The 14681-nt window shown below is 42.1% G+C and overlaps 1 pseudogene; it reads left to right on the top strand.

The window, feature by feature from the left end:
* Positions 1-10406: 10406 nt before the first annotated feature.
* On the top strand, positions 10407-13822 carry LOC109908808 (eukaryotic translation initiation factor 1A, Y-chromosomal-like; annotated as a pseudogene).
* Positions 13823-14681: the final 859 nt, after the last annotated feature.

The following is a 14681-nucleotide window of genomic DNA, read 5'->3' as shown; positions in this document are numbered from 1 at the left end:
ATAAACCACTCAATGCTTGAAGCACAGGGAAGAGCTGCTGGCAAAAGCACGAAAGTGCTATTTGAATGAATGATTACGAGCTTGCTGCTGCCTACCACCGCTCAGTCCGACTGCTCTATCAAATATCAAATCATAGACTTAATTATAACATAATAACACACAGAAATACGAGCTTTAGGTCATTAATATGGTCAAATCCGGAAACTATCATTTCGAAAACAAAATGTTTATTCTTTGATAACATGAATTTCTTTAACTAAATATGCAGGTTTAAAAATATATACTTCTGTTTTTTTTATTTTAAGAAAGTCATTGATGTTTATGGTTAGGTACATTCGTGCAACCATTATGTTTTTTTCACAAATGCGCTTTTGTTAAATCATCCCGTTTGGCGAAGTTGGCTGTCTTTGTTAGGAAGAAATAGTCGTCACAGTTCGCAACAAGCCAGGCAGCCCAAACTGCTGCATATAGCCTGACTCTGTTGCACAGAATGCAAGAGAAGTGACACAATTTCCCTAGTTAAAAGAAATTCATGTTAGCAGGCAATATTAACTAAATATGCAGGTTTAAAAATGTATACTTGTGTATTGATTTTAAGAAAGGCGTTGAGGTTTATGGTTAGGTTCACATTGATGCAACAACAGTGCTTTTTCCGCGAATGCGCTTGTTAAATCACCCGTTTGTCGAAGTAGGCTATGATTCAATGATATATTAACAGGCACCGCATTGATTATATGCAACGCAGGACAAGCTAGATAAACTAGTAATATCATCAACTATGTGTAGTTAACTAGTGATTATGTTAAGATAGATTTTTTTCTAAGATACGTTTAATGCTACCTAGCACCTTACCGTGGCTCCTTGCTGCACTCGCATAACAGGTAGTCAGCCTGCCACGCAGTCTCCTCGTGGAGTGCCATGTAATCGGCCATGATTGGTGTCCAAAAATGCTGATTACCGATTGTTATGAAAACTTGAAATCGGCCCTAATTAAATTGGCCATTCCGATTAATCAGTCGACCTCTAGTTTCCTTCCTCTCCGACAACTGAGTTAGGAGGGGCGTCTGTATATTTGTAGTGACTGGGTGTATTGATACACCAGCCAAAGTGTCATTAATAACTTCTCCATGCTCAAAGGGATATTTCATGTCTGCTTTTTTTTAAAACCCATCTACCAATACGTGCACTTCTTTGCGAGGTAGTGGAAAACCTCCCTGGTCTTTGTGGTTGAATCTGTGTTTGAAATTCACTTATCGACTGAGGGACCTTACAATTATCTGTATGTGTGGGGAACAGAGATGAGGTAGTAATTAAAAGATAATGTTAAACACTATTACACAGACTCATACAAAGGTCTCCCTCGCCCTCCATTTGGCAAATCAGACCATAACTTTATCTTCCTGATTCCTACGTACAAGCAAAAACTCAAACAGGAAGTACCTGTGACGCACTCAATTCAGAAGTGGTCTGATGAAGCGGATGCTATGCTACAGGACTGTTTAGCTAGCACAGACAGGAATATGTTTAGGGATTCATCCGATGGCATTGAGGAGTTTGTTACCAGCTTCATTCATTGTTTAAACAAATAAAATACTATTAAACTTTTTTTATTTAAATAGGCAAGTCAGTTAAGAACAAATTGTTATTTACAGTGACGGCCTACCACTTCGTGATGAGCGGTTACAATGACGGTTGATGCCCCTATTAATAAGTGCATTAACGACGTCATTCCCACAGTGACCGTATGTACATATCCTAACCAGAAGGCATCTGAACTTTGCTCAAAGTAGAACACTAACCTCGACGATTATAAGAAATCCTGCTATGCCCTGCGACGACACAATCAAATGGGCAAAGTGTCAGTACAGGACTAAGATCGAATCCTACTAAGCTGGCGCCGACGCTCGTCGGATGTGGCAGGGATTGCAAACTATTACAAACAACAAAGGGAAGCACAGCCACGAGCTGCCCAGTGACGCTAGCATACCAGACGAGCCAAATGCCTTCTATGCTCGTTTCGAGGCAAGCAACACTGAACCATGCGTGAGAGCACCAGTTGTTCTGGACTACTGTGTGATCAAGCTCTCAGTAGCTGATGTGAGTAAGCCCTTTAACTTAAGGTATAGGGGGCAGCATTTTCACTTTTGGATAAATAGCGTGCCCAATTTCAACTTCCTGCTACTCATGCCAAGAATATAAGATATGCATATTATTAGTAGATTTGGATAGAAAACACTGAAGTTTCTAAAACTGTTTGAATCATGTCTGTGAGTATAACAGAACTTATGTAGGAGGCAAAACCCCGAGGACTAACCGTTCAGAATTTTAAAAAATTGAGGTCTGTCTGTTCAGTGAATTCTCATTGGGAAACAATATTTCTTAGGCACTTGTTTTCAGTTCCTACCAATTCCACTGGATGTCACCGGTCTTTGGAATTTGGTTGAGGTTATTCCTTTGTGCAATGAAGAAGTACGGGCCATCTAGGAAATGGGTAACACTGTTGAGACTTGAAAAGTAGCGTTAGTTTCCTCTCGATAGACGCATCTTCAATTTGATCGATTATTAAGGACCAATTGTGATGTTTATGGGACATATTGGAGTGCCAACAAAAGAAGCTCGTCAAAGGTAAGGCATGTTTTATATTTTATTTCTGCGTTTTGTGTAGCGTAGCGCCTGCAGGGTTGAAATATGCTACTCTTTGTTTACTGTTGTGCTATCATCAGATAATCGCTTCTTATGCTTTCGCCGAAAAGCCTTTTTAAAATCTGACATGTTGGCTAGATTCATAACGAGTGTAGCTTTAATTTAGTATCTTACATGTGTGATTTAATGAAAGTTAGATTTTTATATACTTTTATTTGAATTTGCCGCGCTGCATTTTCCCTGGCTTTTGACCAAGTGGGACGCAAGCGTCCCCTATACCATAAGAAGTTAAACAGGTTAACATTCACAAGGCCATAGGGACATACGGATTACCAGGAGGTGTCTAAACTGACTTCTCCCTGACCCAGTCTGTAATGCCTACATGTTTGAAGCAGACCACCATAGTCCCTGTGCCAAGAACGCCAAGGTAATCTGTCTAAATGACTAGCGCCCCGTAGCACTCACATCTGTAGCCCTGAAATGCTTTGAAAGGCTGGTCATGGCTCACATCAACACCATCATCCCAGACACCCTGGAGCCACTCCAATTTGCATACTGCCCCAAAAGATCCACAGATGCAATTTCTATTGCGCTCCACACTGCCCTTTCCCACTTGGACAAAATTAACACCTAGGTGAGAATGCTGTTCATTGACCACAGCTCAGCATTCAACAGCATAGTGCCCTCGAAGCTCATCACTAAGTGAGGGTCCCTGGGATTGAACACCTCCCTCTGCAACTGGATCCTGCACTTCCTTATGGGCCGCCCACAGGTAGTGAGCATAGCCAACAACAAATCTGCCACGCAGACCCTCAACACGGGGGAAACCTCAGAGTTGCGCGCTTAGTCCTCTCCTGTGCTCCCTGTTCACCATCAACTGTGTGGCCGTGTGACTCCAACACCATTAAGTTCACACCATTAAGTTCACTGACAACACAATGGTGGTGGGCCTGATCACTGACGACAATGACACCGCCTATAGGGAGTAGGTCAGAGACCTGGCAACACCAGTAAGAGCTGATCGTGGAATGTGTTGAGAGCTTCAAGTTCCTCGGTGTCCACCTCACTAACGATCTGTCATGGTCGTGAAGAGGGCACGACAACAGCTCTTCCCCCTCAGTAGGCTGAAAAAAATGTGTCATGGGCCCTCAGTCCTCAAAGTTCTAAGGCTGCACCATCGAGAGCATCTCTATTGGCTGCATCACCGCTTGATATGGCAACTTCTTGGCTTCCTACCGCAAGGTGCTAAAGAGGGTTGTGCGTATGGCCCAGTCCATCACTGTTTTCGAGCTCCCTCTATACATGCGGTGTCAGAGGAATGCCCCAAAAATTGTCAGACTTTAGCCACCCAAGCCAGAGAATGTTCTCCCTGCTACTGCACGGCAAGCTGGTACCAATGCATCAAGTCTGGAACCAACAGCACCCTAAACAGCTTCTAACCCCAAGCCATAAGACTTCTAAAAACTACTGCTAAATAGATAATCAAATAGCTTCCCAGACTACCTGCATTGACCTATTTTTTTGTTTTTTTGCACTAACATTCTTGCACTGACCCTATGGACTCACACTGGACTCTACTTACACTGACACCCCACACACTAGATATACGCACATTGATGCGACACAGTCGCACACACTTTCCTACTCACCAAATACGCTGCTTCTACTGTCTTTTCCCCCCACATTTTATATTACTGTTAATCTAAAAAGGATTAAATAAATAAAAATACTCAGCATACTACACACAATACCCCATAATGAAGCGAAAACAGGTTTAGACATTAGACGTTTGGTTTAGGTTTAGACATTTGCAAATTTATTGCAAATAAAATTAACATACATATTCAGACCTTGCTATGAGACACAATTGAGCTCAGTTGCCTCAATTGATCATCCTTGATGTTTCTACCTTGATTGGAATCCACCTGTGGTAAATTTAATTGATTGACAGGATTGTGTTGAGGCACAGATCTGGGGAAGTGTACCTAAACATTTCTGAACAGCATTGAAGGTCCAAGAACACAGAAGGGCCTTGGTCAGGGAGGTGACCAAGAACCCAATGGTCACTCTGACAGAGCTCCAGAGTTCCTCTGTGGAGATGGTTGTCCTTCTGGAAGGTTCTCCCATCTCTGCAGCACTCCACCAATCATGCCTTTATGGTAGAGTGGCCAGACGGAAGCCTCTTCTCAGTAAAAGGCACATGACGGCCCACTTGGAGTTTTCCAAAAGGCACCTAAAGGACTCTCAGACCATGAGAAAAAAGATGATCTGGTCTGATGAAACCAAGATTGAATGCTTTGACCTGAATGTTAAGAGTCACATCTGTAGGCAACCTGGCAGCATCTCTACAGTGAAGCATGGTAGTGGCATTATGCTGTGGGGATGTTTTTCAGCAACAGGGACTGGGAGACTAGTCCGGATCGAGTGAAAGATGAACGGAGCAAAGTGGGATGGGAACCTGCTCCAGAGTGCTCAGGACTTCAGATTAGGGTGACGGTTCACCTTCCAACAGGACAATGACCCTAAGCACACAGCCAAGACAACGCAAGAGTGGCTTCTGTATATGTACAGTACACAGCTACCTCAATTACCTCATACTCCTGCACATCGACTCGGTACTGGTACTCCCTGTATATAGCAACTTAGTTTTTAAATGTATTTTTAATTGTGTTTTTTTGTTTTTCAGTTTAGTTTTCTTAATTTGGTTTGGTTTTTAACCTTATGGTCCACTTAGGAGCCCACAACAAGTCACAGCAAAACATTAACATTTTTAACCAAATTCAATTCAATCTACATTAACAATCTAAATGGACCAAAAAGAGACAATAGAAAAAACTTTCAATGACAATGTGAGAAAATGATGGGAACTAGTCTGGCCCTAATTCAGGTTAATTGTGTTTTTTTAAGCCAGGGGAGGGATCAGCCAGCGTCGGCTTCCAACAAGCCGATTCATTTGCAGTCTGGGCGCGGAGGGATGAACATCTCCTGCTCTGACTGCAGCTGGAAGGGACTGCTGCGAGTGCTTTGGCATGGGGATGGGGCCCACGCCAGCTGCTCGTTGAGATGAGTAAGAACGATACATGCTTTCACGTCAGAGACGAAAAAAGTCTCCAATAACACCAGAAAAAGTCGCTAGATTTGTCGCTAGTCACTTTTTTGAAAATGTGTCGCTAGAGGGGTCTGAATACTTGCTAAATACAGCGACTAAGTCACTAAGTTGGCAACACTGAAAGTCAATGAAGGAAATATAAGTCTCCAGCTTCAGCAATTTTTACAATGACCAGTAAGATATACCTGCTGGAGCGCGTGCTACAGGTAGGTGTTGTTATCGTGAACAGTGAGCTGAGATAAGGCAGAGCTTTACCAAGCATAGAATTACAGATGACCTGGAGCCAGTGTTTCTGGCGACGAATATGTAGCGAGGGCCAGCCGACTATGAGGTTTCCGTGTTATGCACTATAGCCCGTTACCATATAAGTGATTGAATAGTATCTGCTGTTGGCTTGTGTGGATGTATGTAGGTGTTATGCAACATAGCTGACTTGAAACATTGTAAACAGTTTCAGGGCCATGGGCCTTTCTCATGATGGAAAAATACAGATTAACATAAAAACGGACACATACAGAACGTAGTGTAGCAAACCACAGACCGTTTTTGTTCGAACTTAACAACAACAGAAACCAGATATGTGATAACGGTATCTAGGGAATGAGCACATAGATACTCCACACAGCAACAGTTACATCTATCAACTGGAGCGCCCGGGGCTGGTACCAGCTCGTACGACAACAATCAACGATAGGCTGGGTGAGTCTAAACCACGCCCAGTCTCTACTCTGACAGGCCGGCTCGGAAGCAGGAACTTTTTCTGTCAGAGTATATTTATAATATCTTTGTCAAGAACAAGTCAGTTCTCTGTTTGCTCTGCGAGGTGGGACAGAGAGCCCGTATATACGAAAATTGCATTTACCACTTATTGCTTAGCTAATAAAAAAAACATAGTATACAATCGGTGACTCATTGTCACATTTATCCTGATACCAGATTTGAATTGACGCAACTCTAACAATTGGTGACCCCAATTGACGTGATCTGGTGAAGGTCTTCCCTGGACATTGGTGTGCCAGCCGATTGGCCAGTACTGTCGTCGGACAGTGTCTCACAAATCCTGACCGGTCAACTAAAAAAGGTAAGCAGACACCTGTTGTGAAAACCTAAAGTTCGGCACATTGGCTTTATCCAAATTTAGTTTTGTGAGACACCTGTTTGATGTAAGTAACCAAATTCTATTAATTTATATTGGTAAAGGATCATGAGCAATACATAGTGGTAAATGCATTTTTGAACTGATCGATCGCTCTTATGGTATAACAACGAATGTAATGTACTAAATGGGTCAGTTGGTGCAACGCGTACCCAGTTGTTTGAATGACGGTGAATCGGATTGGTTAAAGGAATTCACTAGTGTGTGTGTGAGCAGGATCGCAATGTAACAATGAATGCTGTGTACTGGTGTCCATGAGGACATTTTTCTAGTATAAATGGATAATTACTTTGGGTAAATTTAGAGTGAGTGCAGTAACACTGGGATATAAGTGGGCACGCTGTATCAGAGTGAATGATCTACGGATAGAATTTGCAGGCCAACAAATTAAAAAGACCTGTGTTACATTGGATGGTTGCTGAAGCATATGTAGTACATTAGATATTTCAGTTGTAGCTGGTATCAAGTTTGAATGAAAGGTTTATAGATCCTTATAAGGGTTATAGTACCTGGTTATATTGCATAGGAGTAAGGGAGGATGCGCATTTTTATTATTTAAATTGAGTGACTCGAACTGACGTATGTTTGTAAGGTTTGAGTGATTCGAACTGATGTATGTTTGCAGGTTTGAGAGAGTCGAACCGTATGATTGTGGTACATTAGGTATTAAGTCAATGTACTAATACAAAGTTTGTATGACCTTCAGGTAAATAACAGGTGTGAGACCTAGGTTATGTTGTGAAAGGTAAAGGAGAAGTGCACGGTGTTTACTAGACATGTTAGAGTTGCGTAAATTCGAATCTGGTATCAGGATAAATATAACAATGAGTCACCGATTTTATACTATGTGTTTTTTATTAGCTAAGTAATAAATGGCAAATGCAACTTTCGTATATATGGGCTCACTGTAATGCCACGCAGGGCAGAACAGAGAACTGACAGGATGTATGTAAACAGTATTCTTTATACTGTGATAGTCCAACAGACGGGTTGGAACTATGTCTATCACAGTAGAGGCTGGGCGTGGTTTAAACTTGCTCAGCCTATTGCAGGCGCTCAGGCGGGTCCCCGCCTCTTGGCGCTTCTTGGAGTCCTCCCTCCGTCGATGTATAGATCCTTACTGTTCTGGTATCGCAGCCTAGTTAGAACAGTTGCTCAGTTCCTGCTATTGTGTTGTTCAGTATTTTTTACATCTCAGTTAAACCTTGTGATGACCACCCCTCCCTATCACAACTTTGTAAGATACAGCAAGTCACACCATGTGCTCAATATTGTTACATACAAACACAAGGACAAAGCAAATGCTGGGCTGTTATCTACAGTTTTGCAACATGCAGGTCACACCATGTTACTCAGTTCTTGTCACACACAAACAGGCAAGTAGCAAGCAGTTGTTTAATCTCATAATGATGCTCCAGTGCACAAATGCAGACACCTCACAACCAACATCAGATAATATTTAATCATATATATACTAATGGCTATAATGTAAAATACAGGATCCCACACACTTTGACGTGTGTGTGTGAGTGTGTAGGCCAGTGACACAATCTCAATTTACTTTATATATTGTTTTCTTCAAGCTGTAACACAACAAAATGTGGAAGAAGTTGAGGGCTGTGGATATATTCTGAAAGCACTTTATACAGTCTGGATGAGAGTGTCTGTCTGCTAAATTACTAAAAGTGGTCTGACAGAATTTCTTTCTCTGTCCTATCTCCAGGTAAGGGAGGAAAGAATCGTAGACGTGGAAAGAATGAGAACGAGTCAGAGAACAGTGTTCTAGATTGAATATGCAGCTCCCTTTTGTCCAGGGTTCTGGATTGCAGATAGAACTAGAGCAATGTTTTAGAGCAGACGTATTGCATTGAAAGGTGTTGGCATTCAAACGTAATGATCAGCATGTCTATATTCAGTGGGAGCAGTGTACCCCTCTCTCCTGTGCTGTAGAGTACATAGTTGAAGTCGGAAGCTTACATACGCCCTAGAAAATACATTTAAACTCAGTTTTTCACAATACCTGACATTTAATCCTAGTAAAAATTCCCTGTCTTAGGTCAGTTAGGATCACCACTTTATTTTAAGAATGTGAAATGTCAGAATAATAGTAGAGTGATTTATTTCAGCTTTTATTTATTTCATCACATTCCCAGTGGGTCAGAAGTTTACATACACTCAATTCATATTTGGTAGCATTGCCTTTACATTGTTTTACTTCGGTCAAACATTTTGGGTGCGCCTTCCACAAGCATCCCACAATAAGTTGGTTGAATTTTGGCCCATTCCTCCTGACAGAGCTGGTGTAACTGAGTCAGGTTTGTAGGCCTTCTTGCTCGCAAAAACTTTTTCAGTTCTGCCCAGAAATGTTCTATGGGATTGAGGTCAGGGCTTTGTGATGGCCACTCCAATACCTTGACTTTGTTGTCCTTAAGCCATTTTGTCACAACTTTGGAAGTATGCTTGGGGTCATTGTCCATTTGGAAGACCCATTTGTGACCAAGCATTAACTTCCTGACTGTTGTCTTGAGATGTTGCTTCAATATATCCACATCATTTTCCTTCCTCATGAGCCATCTCTTTTGTGAAGTGCATCAGTCCCTCCTGCAGCAAAGCACCCCCACAACATGATGCTGCCACCCCTGTGCATCACGGTTGGGATGGTGTTCCTTGGCTTGCACTCCTCCCCCTTTTTCCTCCAAATATAACAATGGTCATTATGGCCAACCGGTTCTATTTTTGTTTCATCAGACCAGAGGACATTTCTCCAAGAAGTACGATCTTTGTCCCCATGTGCAGATGCAAACCGTAGTCTGGCTTTTATATGGCGGTTTTGGAGCAGTGGCTTCTCCCTTGCTGAGTGGCCTTTCAGGTTATGTCGATATAGGACTTGTTTTACTGTGGATAAAGATACTTTTGTACCTGTTTCCTCCCGCATCTTCACAAGGTCCTTTGTTGTTGTTCCGACATTGATTTGCACTTTTCGCACCAAAGTATGTTCATCTCTAGGAGACAGAACGTATCTCCTTCCTCAGCGGTATGACGGCTGCATGGTCCCATGGTGTTTATACTTGCGTTATATTGCTTGTACACATGAACGTGGTACCTTCAGGTGTTTGGAAATTGCTTCCCAAGGGTAAACCAGACTTGTGGAGGTCTATATTTTTTTCTGAGGTCTTGGCTGATTTCTTTAGATTTTTCCCATGATGTCAAGCAAAGAGGCACTGAGTTTGAAGGTAGGCCTTGAAATACATACACATGTACACCTCCAATTGACTCAAATGTCAAATAGCCTCTAAGCTTCTAAAGCCAAGACATAATTTTCTGGAATTTTCCAAGCTGTCTAAAGGCACAGTCAACTCGGTGTATGTAAACTTCTGACCCACTGGAATTGTGATACAGTGAAATAATCTGTCTGTAAATAATTGTTGCGAAAATGACTTGTCATCCACAAAGTAGATGTCCTAACCGACTTGCCAAAACTATAGTTTGTGAACAAGAAATGTGTGGAGTGGTTGAAAAACAAGTTATTTTTTAATGACTCCAACCTAAGCTTCTGCAAACTTCCGACTTCAACTGTAGGTGTGTCCCTCTCCGGTGCTGTAGAGTACATAGTGTATGTAGGTGTGTCCCTCTCCGGTGCTGTAGAGTACAGAGTGTATGTAGGTGTGTCCCTCTCCGGTGCTGTAGAGTACATAGTGTATGTAGGTGTCTCCCTCTCCGGTGCTGTAGAGTACATAGTGTATGTAGGTGTGTCCCTCTCCGGTGCTGTAGAGTACATAGTGTATGTAGGTGTGTCCCTCTCCGGTGCTGTAGAGTACATAGTGTATGTAGGTGTCTCCCTCTCCGGTGCTATAGAGTCTTTCTCTCTCCTGTAGAGTACAGAGTGTATTTAGGTGTGTCCCTCTCCGGTGCTTTAGAGTACATAGTGTATGTAGGTGTGTCCCTCTCCGGTGCTGTAGAGTACATAGTGTATGTAGGTGTGTCCTTCTCCGGTGCTGTAGAGTCTTTCTCTCTCCTGTAGAGTACATAGTGTATGTAGGTGTGTCCCTCTCCGGTGCTGTAGAGTACAGAGTGTATGTAGGTGTGTCCTCCGGTGCTGTAGAGTCTTCCTCTCTCCTGTAGAGTACATAGTGTATGTAGGTGTGTCCCTCTCCGGTGATGTTGAGTCTTTCTCTCTCCTGTAGAGTATGCCCAGGTGATTAAGATGTTGGCTAATGGGAGGTTGGAAGCCATGTGTTTTGACGGAGTGAAGCGGCTCTGCCACATCTGAGGAAAACTCCGGAAAAAAGTCACACACACACACACCCTCATCACACTGAAACAGAGGAAACCCTGACTGATGCCAAACTCAAAGCTTTTTTCACTATGGACTGTCAACTGTTACACTGTATGGACTCAAGTGTATCTAATTAATTTAATTTGTGTTTTCGTTAAGTATTCAGTCCCCTTGACCTTTTCCACATTTTACATAACAGCCTTATTCTAAAATTGTATTTTTAAAAAAAATCATCAATCTACACACAATACCCCATAATGAAAAAGCAAAATCCGGTTTAGAAATGTTTGCTAATTTATTACAAATATAAAACATTTAAATATGACATTCAGACCCTTTACTCTGTACTTTGTTGATGCACCTTTTTGCAGCGATTTTAGCCTCAAGTATTTTTGGGTATGACGCTACAAGCTTGGCACACCTATATTTGGGGAGTTTCTCCCATTCTTTGCAGATCCTCTTAAACTCTCTCAGGTTGGAGGGGAGCGTCACTGCACAGCTGTTGTCAGGTCTCTCCAGAGATGTTTGATTGGGTTCAAGTCCGAGCTCTGGCTACGCATGAAGCTTGGCATTCAGGCCAAATAGTTCAAACGTGGTTTCTTTATACCAGAGAATCTTGTTTCTCATGGTCTGAGAGTCCTTTAGGTGCCTTTTGGCAAACTCCAAGCGGGCTGCCGCGCCCTTTACTGAGGAGTGGTTTCCCTCTGACCACTCTACCATAAAGGCCTGATTTGGTGGAGTGCTGCAAAGACTGTTCTGGAAGGTTCTACCATCTCCACAGAGGAACTCTGGAGCTCTGTCAGTGACCACCGGGTTCTTGGTCACCTCCCTGACCAAGGCCCTTCTCCCCCGATTGCTCTGTTTGGCTGGGCGACGAGCTCTAGGAAGAGTCTTGGTGGTTCCAAACTTCTTCCATTTAAGAATGATGGAGGCCACTGTGTTTTTGGGGACCTTCAATGCTGCAGAAATGTTTTCGTACCCTTGCCCAGATCTGTGCCTGGACATAATCCTGTCTCTGAGCTCTACAAACTTCCTCATGGCTTGGTTTTGGCTCTGACATGCACTGTCAACTGTGGGAACTTTTATATAAACAGGTGTGTGCCTTTCAAAATCATGTTCAATCAATTGAATTTACCACAGGCGGACTCCAATCAAGTTGTAGAAACATCTCAAGACTGATCAAAGGAAACAGGATGCACCTGAGCTCAATTTATTTAGTCTCATAGCAAAGGGTCTGAATACTGATGTAAATCATGTATTTTTGTTTCTTATTTTTAGTTTATTAACTCATTCTAAAAACCTGTTTGCTTTGTTATTATGGGGTATTGTGTGTAGATTGAGGGGGGAAAAATGTATTTAATCCATTTTAGAATAAGGCTAATTTAACAAAATGTGGAAAAAGTCAAGGGGTCTGAATACTTTCCAAATGCACTGTATATTAACCAAACCTTTAGATTGTTATCCATTCATCTGATTAATTCCTCAAAAGCATTCTTTCGTTTCTCACCTCTCTTCTTTCAGGTGTGGATTAACACGTCAGATATCATCCTGGTGAGATTGAGAGATTACCAGGTGAGATGACCAGCAACATACCACTGCAGTTGTTGTAGGGTGTGAGTCTGTTTGTTTGTCACTGTATCGTAAAAAGAGGTTTGGGTTTCTCTCTCTCCCCTATAGGACAACAAAGCTGATGTGATCCTGAAGTACAATGCAGATGAGGCCAGAAGGCTTACGGAGAACTGCCGGAGCACGGTGAGTACCAGGAAGAGTAGCTGTCCCTACGGTAACAGCTAATGGGGTTTGTATAGTGGTCATGTAGGAGAGGAAATGAGGAAAGGAAGCTAGTTGAAATGATTGAGGCACACAGACCATGAGAGCCACTGTTGACTGCTCTTTCTTGTCCAATTTCTCTTTTGTTTGCACTTCCCTGTTCACTCTCTGATACCTCCCCTTTCTATGTCCTCCCTCTCTTAGCCAAGATCAACGAGACCGACACCTTCGGTCCTGGGGACGATGAAGACATCCAGTTCGATGACATTGGAGATGATGACAAGGACATTGATGATGTAGGTGCAAAATCTATATTTGTATTGCTTTCTGAAAGTTTAAATTTAGAAGTGTTTTAATTCCCTCTTCTCCTTTCCCCCTCTCTTCCTTCAGATCTAACGACCTTCTACCAGAGGGTATGGTTCGATTTTCCCCTCCTCGCTGAAAACCAACACAGGACTTCTGTACCCCCCCCACACACACACACACCACATTTCAAGGTTGACCCTCCCAATTTCCCATTGATACCATGACAGCAGCTACTCACAATCTCTTGCATTATCTTTTTAATGTATTTATATCAATTTCACGCAGAGTGGAATTTACTTACAAGTACAGAATCTCTGGATTCGCAATAAAAAGATAAACCATTTTATGTTTGGTCTTGCGGTCTGTATCATTGTAGTTGAAAGTGAACATTGCTCTTTATATTAGGATGATTTTTTATTTATTCCGAAACACATTACCCCTGAAGTTGCCTCTGTATCCTTTGAAATGTTTGTTTAATTCGATATTGTATTCCGATGACATTTTGCAATTACAGAACGATTTGTTTGTATTGATCAAAGCCTAATTGAAGGCTCTACCTCCCCTTCTGTTTTTCAACAGTGTCTGTATTTTTCTATTGTTTACCCATGTTTGTTTGTCTGTTGGTTTTATGTTTGTTTTTGATCCACTACCAGAGGGATGTCAAAAAGCCTCACTCGGTTTAAGGTCATTCAAAAATATGTTTTTAGATGGGGTTATTTTCCTAAGCTATTCTTGAATATGGGTTGTCTCATCAATTATTCCATGCCTATTTCTAGAAAATATTAACGTATTTTAGAATATTATGGAATGTTATTTATCTGTTATCTCCTTGGTCCTGCTTTGTGACAGAGAAAACAGCTAGCTGCTAACTAGCCTGGTGCTCTAGTGTTGCGCAGGTTGGAATTTATGAATATTGCCGTGGAGGCAGCACTGCAGTGGTCACTAGCTGGCACAGATACAAAGTCATAACCCTAATACCTGACTCAAACCTTCAATTAAGACCAAAAAGCACTGTTTTGTTTTCATACATTTTTACAATATAGACCATTTTTACTTTGCATTTAGTGCAAGGATGGGCAACTCCAGTCCTCGTCGGCCGGAGTGGTGTCACAATTTTTCTCCATCCTTAGCATACATGGCTGATTTAAACTAATTGCATTCTAAACTGAAGATCATGATTTATTGGAGTCAGGTATTTTAGCTGTGACACCAATCAGGCTCCTGAGGACTGGAGTTGCCTATCCATCTAGTAGAAATCGCTCAGTTCTTCCCCCAGGGCAAGATTCATGACAATCAACGTGCCTGTTGCTGCCCTAGTCAATTCCTCTGTTCCTTTACTGTCATGCCTAAGATGTCATGCAAGGCTTGGCATCTATAGAGGAGTTGGCAACAACACACACAGTGTATGGGACTAGCCTAGA

The sequence above is a fragment of the Oncorhynchus kisutch genome, linkage group LG18, assembly GCF_002021735.2.
Source record: "Oncorhynchus kisutch isolate 150728-3 linkage group LG18, Okis_V2, whole genome shotgun sequence".
In the NCBI taxonomy this organism is placed as follows: Eukaryota; Metazoa; Chordata; class Actinopteri; order Salmoniformes; family Salmonidae; genus Oncorhynchus; species Oncorhynchus kisutch.
The sequence above is the reverse complement of the archived record's forward strand: the minus strand, read 5'-3'. Positions and strand labels throughout refer to the sequence as shown.